At 37.5% G+C, this 9,230-nt stretch overlaps 1 pseudogene; it reads left to right on the top strand.

Annotated features, from left to right (window-relative positions):
- The first annotated feature begins 5,555 nt into the window (after positions 1-5,555).
- LOC146881566 (uncharacterized) lies at positions 5,556-6,956 on the top strand (annotated as a pseudogene).
- Positions 6,957-9,230: the final 2,274 nt, after the last annotated feature.

Here is a 9,230-nt window from a genome sequence, read left to right as displayed (position 1 = left end):
CATGTGTTTCATCCCCCCACGCACAAGTTTAGCCCTTAAAGTGTTTCAGGCCTCTTGCTACTCTCACCACTCGAGTCAGTACGCTCTATATGAGACTAACTAACTCTTCAGAGCGTCAGGATGCAATCCTTACCTTGAATACTTACTAAATTATATAAATGAGGCACCACCATGGGATCTCACCTAGAGATTCATGGAATTATGCCTTAACCTATGAGGCACCACCACAAAACTATCATGGAATTATGCCTTAAACATACCAACAACATGTTTCATTCATCAATATAACATTCATGCTCATACAAATTCCATGTCACTTTTATACTCAACCATTCCATACTCAGTTCATGCCAAAATCATGTTAACTCATCATTCTAGCCCATACAATCATATCTTACATGCATATTCATATACTTCATACTTAAAATAGGGTAATTCCAAGCCAAACTTAAAATTAACAACCAAAAGCATGGAAAGAACAACCATGGTGCAAAGTCTCGCACCAGTCTCGCTCAACCCAAGGACCCTCGCTCAGGCGAAAGGGGTCTTTTGCTCAAGCTACAGGTTCTCGCTTAGGCGAGACTGCCAACAGAAAGCCCTGCAAGACTCATGAGTTCTCGCTTAGGTGAGCCCTCCTCGCCTGAGCGAGGCCACCCCTCGCCCAAACGTGAGGTTCCTTGTAACATCCCTGGCTACCCTTCTCCGTCCATTCATATCGGGCCCAGAGGCTGTCAGGTTACTACAGCCCAATGCACCCCAACCCATCACCCTTTCTCCGTCCATTCATACTGGGTGGGTTGTTTCCAGTAGGAATCGAACCCCCAACCTGACCTTTAACACCTCTGGCTCACCACCAGATGCTACCAGTTATGCTGCAACACAATTGGAAGCATCTGTTGGTGAGCCAGAGGTGTTAAAGGTCAGGTTGGGGGTTCGATTCCCACTGGCAACAACCCACCCATTATGAATGGACGGAGAAGGGTGATGGGTTGGGGTGCATTGGGTTGTAGTAACCTGATAGCCTCTGGGCCCGGTATGAATGGACGGAGAAGGGTAGCCAAGGATGTTACATTCCTCGCCTGGGCTACAACTACAGTGACGTGCCTCAAGCTCTCACGCGTTCTCGCTTAGGCGAGCCCCTCTCACTTGAGCGAGTTAGTACCTCGCTCAAAACGAGAGCTCTCCGCCTGGGCGAGAGCTCGAGTGTGAACCTGGGGCTGTTTTTGCAAGTCTCGCCTAGGCGAGACAGGTTCGCTTAGGCAAAAACATGAGATCTCGTCATTGTTCTCCCTGGAACAACCATACATACATATCCAAACAATATAACTAGGCATCCCATGCATTCACAGTAACACACAAGCTTAAGAATCATGAAACAACAACAAGACAAGCAACAATCGCATTAAACAAATAAGCTCTAGCTTCCCTTACTTGGAAAGAGGCTAATAACAGACTTTGACCCCTGAGCCAATGAACCCAGTAGCTCCAGGAGCAGATTTACGAACTGGAACAACGACACGGAAAGAACGTGAAGTTATCACAGTGGACCTCTAGTAGAAGCACGAAAAGAAGACTGAGAAAGGAACTAGTATAGGTTGAGAATCAACTTACATGGAGTCAAACTGGTTGAGCTAACTTTGAGCACGAGTGAGCTCTAAACCCTAGCAGAGAAGTGTTGTTGTTCTAGGAGAAGGGGAGACTGTTTTCTGAAAGTGAGAAGAATGAGTGGAGTTTAGGGTCCTTGGTTCCCTTTGGGTCAGCCCTAGGCCCAACTGATTTGAGGCAGCCCTTTAAAATAAAGGTAGAAATGTAAATGAGCCTTACAAATGTTACATTAAAGGTTAAATATCTTTTTTTAAAAAATAGATCTAGTATTGTCTTTTTAGTTATTTTAGGTATTATTTGAAAGGAAAAAAATAATATATAATATTTCTTTCTTTTTGAATTTGTTGAGTTAAAAATAGATTTTGTATTGTGTAGTAAGTTATTTTATGTGCAATTCGAAAATTATAAAGTCAATTTAATTTAATGTTTTTTTTGTTGATTAATTTTTTTTTTATAATGGTGATTTGGAAAAAAAATTATGAATTATAGTAGAGGTAACTAAAGTAAAAACAATTAATGTATAATGTTTGAGATGGTGTTGTATTATTTTTTTATGTTTATTAAATATTTAAAATTAAAAACTATGGTGGAAGTACGAGTTTATTTTTTATTAATATTTTTATACTTTGATTTCTTTATAAGAGTTTTTTTGATAAAATATTTATTTTTTCACACAAATAAATAATGTAAAATTTATTGTTAAAATTTATAGTAGGTACTAAGTTTAAATATAAAGTCACAATTCATATTTTTCAAATATCCTAATAAATAATTGACTAAAAATTTGTTTGAAATTAATTATTTTTTTGTTTTCTTGTAACTTGAAAATTTGCTTTTGTAATATATGTGTATTTTAATTGAAATTTATAAAGTATAATTCAACTGAAAATATATTCATTTAATGAAAGACATCAGAAGTACCATAATTGATGAGATGCCTCTAACCAAGGGACCGACAACAAGAGAAATGGCTAGGAGGATATAAGAGGAATGGGCCTACAATGCACATACAAGGCCTAAGATGAACTTTACATGGGCCAAGGAAGATGTGAAGACCTAGCCTAAAACTCTTTGTTTGTAAATATTAGAATAGGGTTTATTTTTGGGCCTTGTATTTTGGGCTTTGTAGAATAGGGTTTTTGTTTGGGCCATGTATTGGGCGTTGAAGGGTTTTTGGGCTTTGAAGAGAGTTGGACCAAAGAAGAGTTGGGCTTGGAATTGGCCCAACAAGAGAGATAGCGCATTTGTGAGAGGATCTAGATCCTTCTTGCTCCAAGCTTGGTCACCAAGCTTCTCTTATGCGCCTAGAAGCAAGTCCCTTGTGACTTGCTTAGGTGGCAAGTCACACTTGCCTCATGCTCTCTTTTTGGCTCCAAATACTACATTCTAGATCCTTTTTCCCTTCATTTTTCTACACCATTTGGCTCTCCTTTTCTACTATAAATAGAGAGCTTAGGACCCTTGTATTTTCATTCATGAATATAGTAGAGAAACTCTATTGAGATGACTCCAGACTCCTCTCTTTTTGTGAATTAAGTTAGGCTAGAGTTGTCCTTCTTGGTTTCCTCTAGCCCCCTTCCTTGAGTGTTGGCCCAACCTCACTTGAGAGCTTCTCCAAACACCATTGTCGCACCACTTCTCCTCTCATCTTTTAACTTCCGCACCTTCATCCTTCTCCATGGAAGCTTCATCAATTCCGCATGGCTTCTCCTTGGCTTCCTTACTCTTGAAGATGGACTCATCATGTGGTATCTAGAGCCTTGGTTGATTAAGCTTGACGTCAAGACATAAGTTCATCTTCCTTGTGGTTTTTCTTTCAATTTCCATGTTGTTCATTACTTCCTTTGATTGTCTTATTGTTTTTCTTCTTTTCACCTCATTGGTTATATGATTCTTATCATTGTTCCTTTGGAACCATTCGGCCATGGTGCCTAAGAACTCAACCATGGTGAATTTGTGTGCCTTTTACAATTTCTTTTGAGTCTTGTTCATTTTCTATTTCATCTATTTGAGTCATTTTAATTTTCTCATCCATATGTTTTGTCTAGAGTAATGTGTAGTTCAATTATGTCTTAAATTCCTTTGTTTAGGTTTCCATTTTGCTGTTGTTTTGCTGCTATATTGCTACTATTTTGCTGTTGTTTTTGGTTCATAAATACACATTCTCTTCTCCCTTGGAGCCTTGGAAATGAACCTTCACATCTAGATAACCTTTGTTATCTTAATGTCCAGTGGAAATTTTCCTTGTGCTTGCTTAATCACCTAAGTTTGATTTTCGTTTCTAGTGTGCTTTGTGTGCTTTTAATTTTCGCATTTGAGTTCATACTTGTTAATTAGTTCTTGGCAAGTTCTTTAGAGTTAATTTCCATTGTGTTTCCTTGAGTTTCATAATCTTCTTTTGATTCCTTTAAGTTTCCTTCTCTTTTTCTTTCAATTAAAATGCAAATGATCAAGCATAGTGTAGTTGTGATTCTAATTTGTGGTGAAAACTAGCTGCTGTAACAGCTATAAAAAAAAGAAAGAAAAAGAGCACAAAAAGAGTACAAGCAAGTGCCAAAAATAATCAAAAGAAAAGATCAAAAGAAAGTGGCAAAAGAAGTACACTAGAATCACTACCATCACTTGAGTTTGAGATCACTTTTTGTATTTGATTTATCACAAACAATTGGCTAATTCAAATCCAGATCCTATTTTTGCCTCTTTTAGATAAAACATAGACGAAGTAAAGAAAACAAAAATCATTGAAAAATGTTGAGAAATGAAAAAATGATAAATCGCTGAAGTAGAGGCTAAATTTCACGTTTTTGGACTGGTAGTGGCTGAAAATTCAAATTCTGTGCAAATTTCTAGCTTGTTTTTGGTTGTTTTTGTAATCCATTCTAGTGCCATTCTTTAGGTAATTCATTTGAGTGCTTAACTTGTTTCTTTGCCTTATTTCTAGTTTGTCTTTCTTTGTTAAATCTTTGAGTATGTTTCATCTATATTCCACTTGAGTTTAGCTCTTCTTTCATTTAAGCTTTTCTTATTTTTCCTTATTGGCTTCTTTGGTTTGGTGTTACATTCTTGGTGAAAGATTTCTTTGGAGGTAACCAAATACTCAAGGTAGCATCCTAGGAGGTGGAAACCAAAGTGGAACTCCAAGCTACAAGTGAAGTTCACAAAGGAGAAAATTCAAAGCAAACACTTGAGTGAGACAAAAGAAGAAAGAAAAGAGTGGAGTGAAACACTTGAAGACTTTTAAAGTTTGCGCAAATTTGTGATTGTATTCATTTGAGTTGTATTTTTTCAAGTTTTCTTTCTTGTATCTCTTTGGACTAATTAAGTGTCTTGGGGGAGCCTTAGGTGTTCTCTCATCTCTTAATTAGAACCTTCTTAAATAGTAAAAGCGCTTGTAGACGGTGAGTGTGTCTTGCAACATCAAGCCTCACCAAAGTAGGCCGCATAGTTAGACTCCAAATCCTTTTGTTTTTGTTGCTTAATTGTTAGTGTGTGTCTAATTCTATTTTCGAAGTTTTGTGCAATATTCTTTGAATTACTTTGGCAAGGAAAGACTTGGTAAGTAAGCAATCCAAGTGATTCACCTCTCTTTCTTGGAAGATAATTCAAGAAGTTTTCTATTTACTTCTTCTTTAGAATTTCTTAGTTAGCTTTTAGTAATCATGGCTAGTCAACCCTCCCTACATAGTGCAAGTGATTATGAGAATTCAGTTCATAGTTTAAAACATGTTTCTCAACAACTCAAATCACTTGAACTATGGAGACAACAAGAGGCAATTTACAAGGTGAAAGATGGCCAAATTGCTCTCTTGGAGGAAAAAATCAAAGCTTTAAAGAAAATAGATGAGAAAATCCAAAATAAGCTAAAAAGTAGGAGTAATTCTAGCAAAGGGTCTAGAAGTGGAGCTTCAATATATGGGGAAGAGGAAGGATTAAGATTAGGAGAATATTATCAACAACCTTCCCACATTAGGAGACAAAGAAAAGACCCTACTCCTAGAGAAGTTAAAGTAGACTTGTCTCACTTTCAAGGCAAGGATGATGTTGAAGCTTATTTGGATTGGGAGATGAAGGTCGAGCAACTCTTTGCTTGCCATCAAGTTAGTGAAGAAAGGAAAGTGCCTCTTGCTACCGTAAGCTTTCAAGATTGGTGGACTTCTATAGTCCAAGAGAGGCTAAGAAGTAATGGACCTTCAATTGAATATTGGAATGATCTTAAGTCAGCCCTTAGGAGGAGACACATTCCCTCCTACTACAATAGGGAGCTCATGAACAAGCTCCAAAGACTCCAACAAAGAAATATGTTTGTGGAAGAATATAGACAGAAAATGGAGTTACTTATGATGAGGGCGGGAATAATTGAGGAAGAGTCCATTACCATTTCTAGATTCTTAAGTGGCTTAAACCTTTATATAAGAGATAGAGTTGAGCTTCTACCTTACCAAGATTTGAATGATTTGGTGCAAATATGCATTAAGGTAGAACAACAAAATTTGAGAACATCTTTTTCAAAAAGAAATCAAGCTTAAACTAACTCTTATGTTAAGAAAGATTTTAAGAAAGAAGAGAAAAAGGAGGAGCCACCTAGGAATCTAGGAAAAGGTAAAGAGGGGAGTGCATCATCATACACCAACACAAGTGAAATCAAATGCTTCAAATGTCTTGGTAGAGGTCACATAGCATCTCAATGCCCCACCAAAAAGACCATGATTCTTAGGGGTATTGATAGATATAGCAGCCCGGATGAAAATGAAAGTGAGAGTGGAAGTGAGGATTCCAACGAGTCTAATATAGAAGATGCTCACCCTTGTGATGGGGACCTATTAATGGTTAGAAGGATCCTCAACAATCAACCTAGTCCACAAGCACTAACACAAAGAGAGAACATATTTCACACAAGGTGTAAAATTTTGGAAAACACTTGTTCTCTAATTGTGGATAGTGGCTCGTGTTGTAACTGCTACAGTACTAGGTTGGTTGACAAGCTGTCTTTGACTGTCTCACCTCATCCAAAACCTTACAAACTTCATTGGCTTAATGAAGATGGGGATTTGGCAGTCAATCATCAAGTAAAGGTCAAGTTTTCCATAAGGAAATATGAAGATAGTGTGCTATGTGATGTACTACCTATGGAAGCTTATCATATCTTATTGGGGAGACCTTGGCAATTTGATAAGAAAACCATGTACAATGGTCTCACCAACGAGATTACCTTTACTCACAAGGCTAAAAAGTTTGTTCTTCATCCTTTGTTGCCATCACAAGTGGCTGAGGATCAACTTCAAATGAAGAACAAAAGAGAAAAAGAGAAAGATGAGGACAAAAAAAAAGTCCTCAAAAAGTCCAAAAGCTAAATAAAGAAGAATCTTAGACGGGAAAGATTGGTGTTCCTTCTCCCAAGGTCATTCGAAATGAGAACATTTTAACCATGAAATCTTTAAATCAAGTTCTCAATGTTGAACAACCTTCATGCCTCCTGTTGTGTAAAGGAACACTCACATGTACTGCCACAGCTCTTGAGCTTAAGAATCTACCTCCCAAAATTGAAAATCTTTTGAAAGAGTTTGAGGATATATTCCCTAAGGAAGGGCCTATTGGGCTTCCTCCCTTTAGAGGAATTGAACATCAAATAGATTTAGTGCCTGGGGCTAGTATACCAAATAGACCAGCCTATAGGACAAATCCTCAAGAAACAAAGGAGATAGAGTTTCAAGTCCAAGAGTTGTTGGAGAAGGGTTGGGTTCAAAAGAGCCTCAGCCCTTGTGTTGTGCCTGTTTTGTTAGTACCTAAAAAGGATGGGAAATGGAGAATGTGATGTGATTGTAGAGCCATAAATAACATCACCATTAAATATAGGCATCCCATTCCTAGGCTTGATAACATGCTTGATGAATTGCATGGGTCCCTCATGTTTTCTAAAATTGATCTAAAGAGTGGCTATCACCAAATAAGAATCAAAGAAGGTGATGAGTGGAAAACCGCTTTTAAGACCAAATTTGGATTATATGAGTGGTTGGTGATGCCCTTTAGGCTTACTAATGCACCTAACACATTCATGAGGCTAATGAATCACGTTCTTAGATAGTACATAGGAAAGTTTGTGGTTGTCAACTTTGATGACATTTTGATCTATAGCAAGAGCTTACATAAGCACATAGACCATCTGAGGTCTGTCCTTACCATCCTTAGGGTAAATAGTTTGTTTGCAAAATAAAGAGAAATGCACTTTTTGTGTAGATAGTGTTATTTTCTTAGGTTTTGTAGTAAATAAAAATGGGTCCATGTTGACCCTACAAAAATAAAGGCCATCCAAGAATGGCCTACTCCTAAAAATGTTGGAGAGGTTAGGAGCTTCCATGGTTTGGCAAGCTTTTATAGGAGGTTTGTTCCTAACTTCTCTACTTTGGCTTCACCTCTTAGTGAACTTGTCAAGAAAGATGTATCTTTTAATTGGGGTGAAAAAAAAGAGTCTGCTTTTCAGCAACTCAAGGAAAAGCTCACCAATGCACCCATTCTAGCTTTACCAAACTTTTCAAAAACCTTTGAGTTAGAGTGTGATGCATCAGGTGTAGGAATAGGTGCTGTGTTGTTGCAAGGAGGGCACCTAATTGCTTATTTCAGTGGAAAACTTCATGGTGCCTCCCACAACTATCCCACCTATGATAAGGAATTGTATGTGATGAGTCATTATTTTCTTCCATTCCACTAGCCTTTGTGTACCCATTAGACAGTTGATTAGTGCTTAATTGTTCATCATTACAGTGTTTTTCATCTGTTGGGCTTTATTGGGCCATTGTTCCGAATTTGGACTAATTTCACATTATTTGGCCTAATTTTTGTTTTTAATTATTTTTAGGTATTTAGGTGAAGCAATTTTAGAGCTTGGACATTAATATTTAGTTGAAGAGACTTTCCACATCATTGCCACATCATTTCCATGTCATTTCAACATCAGCAAAGTCAATGGGTCAACATTTGAGGCCCAGAGTGGGATTTTTGTAAATCTGAGTGGTAGAGTGGCAGTTTTGTAAATATGAGTGGCAAGGGTGATTTGACCACGAAAATTAGGTCTGCATGAGGGGGAGCCACTACTTCATCTTCTCCATTCTCTCCATCTCCATTTTTTTTCGTGCTCCAAGCTTCCATGGATGCCTCCTCTTGCGGTTTTTCACATTTTTGGGTCATTTTTACCGTTTTTATGCACATTTGACAGCACCCATTGAGGGTTTTGCGTTTTGATTTCGTTTTCTACATTGGGCAGCTCGTTTTGTGATTTCATTGAGTTGGAACAATACCCATTCATGGGGTTTTCGCATTTAAATATGATAGCACCGTTTTGCATTCCATTTAAGCTTTGAAATCTCTATTTTTGCTCTTAAATTGCGTTTTCAGATTTCATAAGTTAGGGCTCCCGGTTTTGTTTTTGTGATTCCAGTTTTGGAGTGTTTAATTGCTCATTTCCATGTCTAGCTAAATTCGTGTATTGACTCCTTGATGAAAAAAATGCAATGAAGCTTTGAGGTTGTGCTTGTTTTGTGAAATCTGCCATGTTTTTGTTCTGAATTCGTGGAATGCATGTGGTGAATCTATTAATGCTTAATTTACAGAGTAATTGCATACGTTTTGGT

This window comes from Vigna unguiculata, chromosome 11 (assembly GCF_037176805.1).
Source record: "Vigna unguiculata cultivar grain cowpea cultivar isolate G323 ecotype 2 chromosome 11, ASM3717680v1, whole genome shotgun sequence".
Classification (NCBI taxonomy): Eukaryota; Viridiplantae; Streptophyta; class Magnoliopsida; order Fabales; family Fabaceae; genus Vigna; species Vigna unguiculata.
This window is presented reverse-complemented; position numbering and strand designations above follow the sequence as displayed.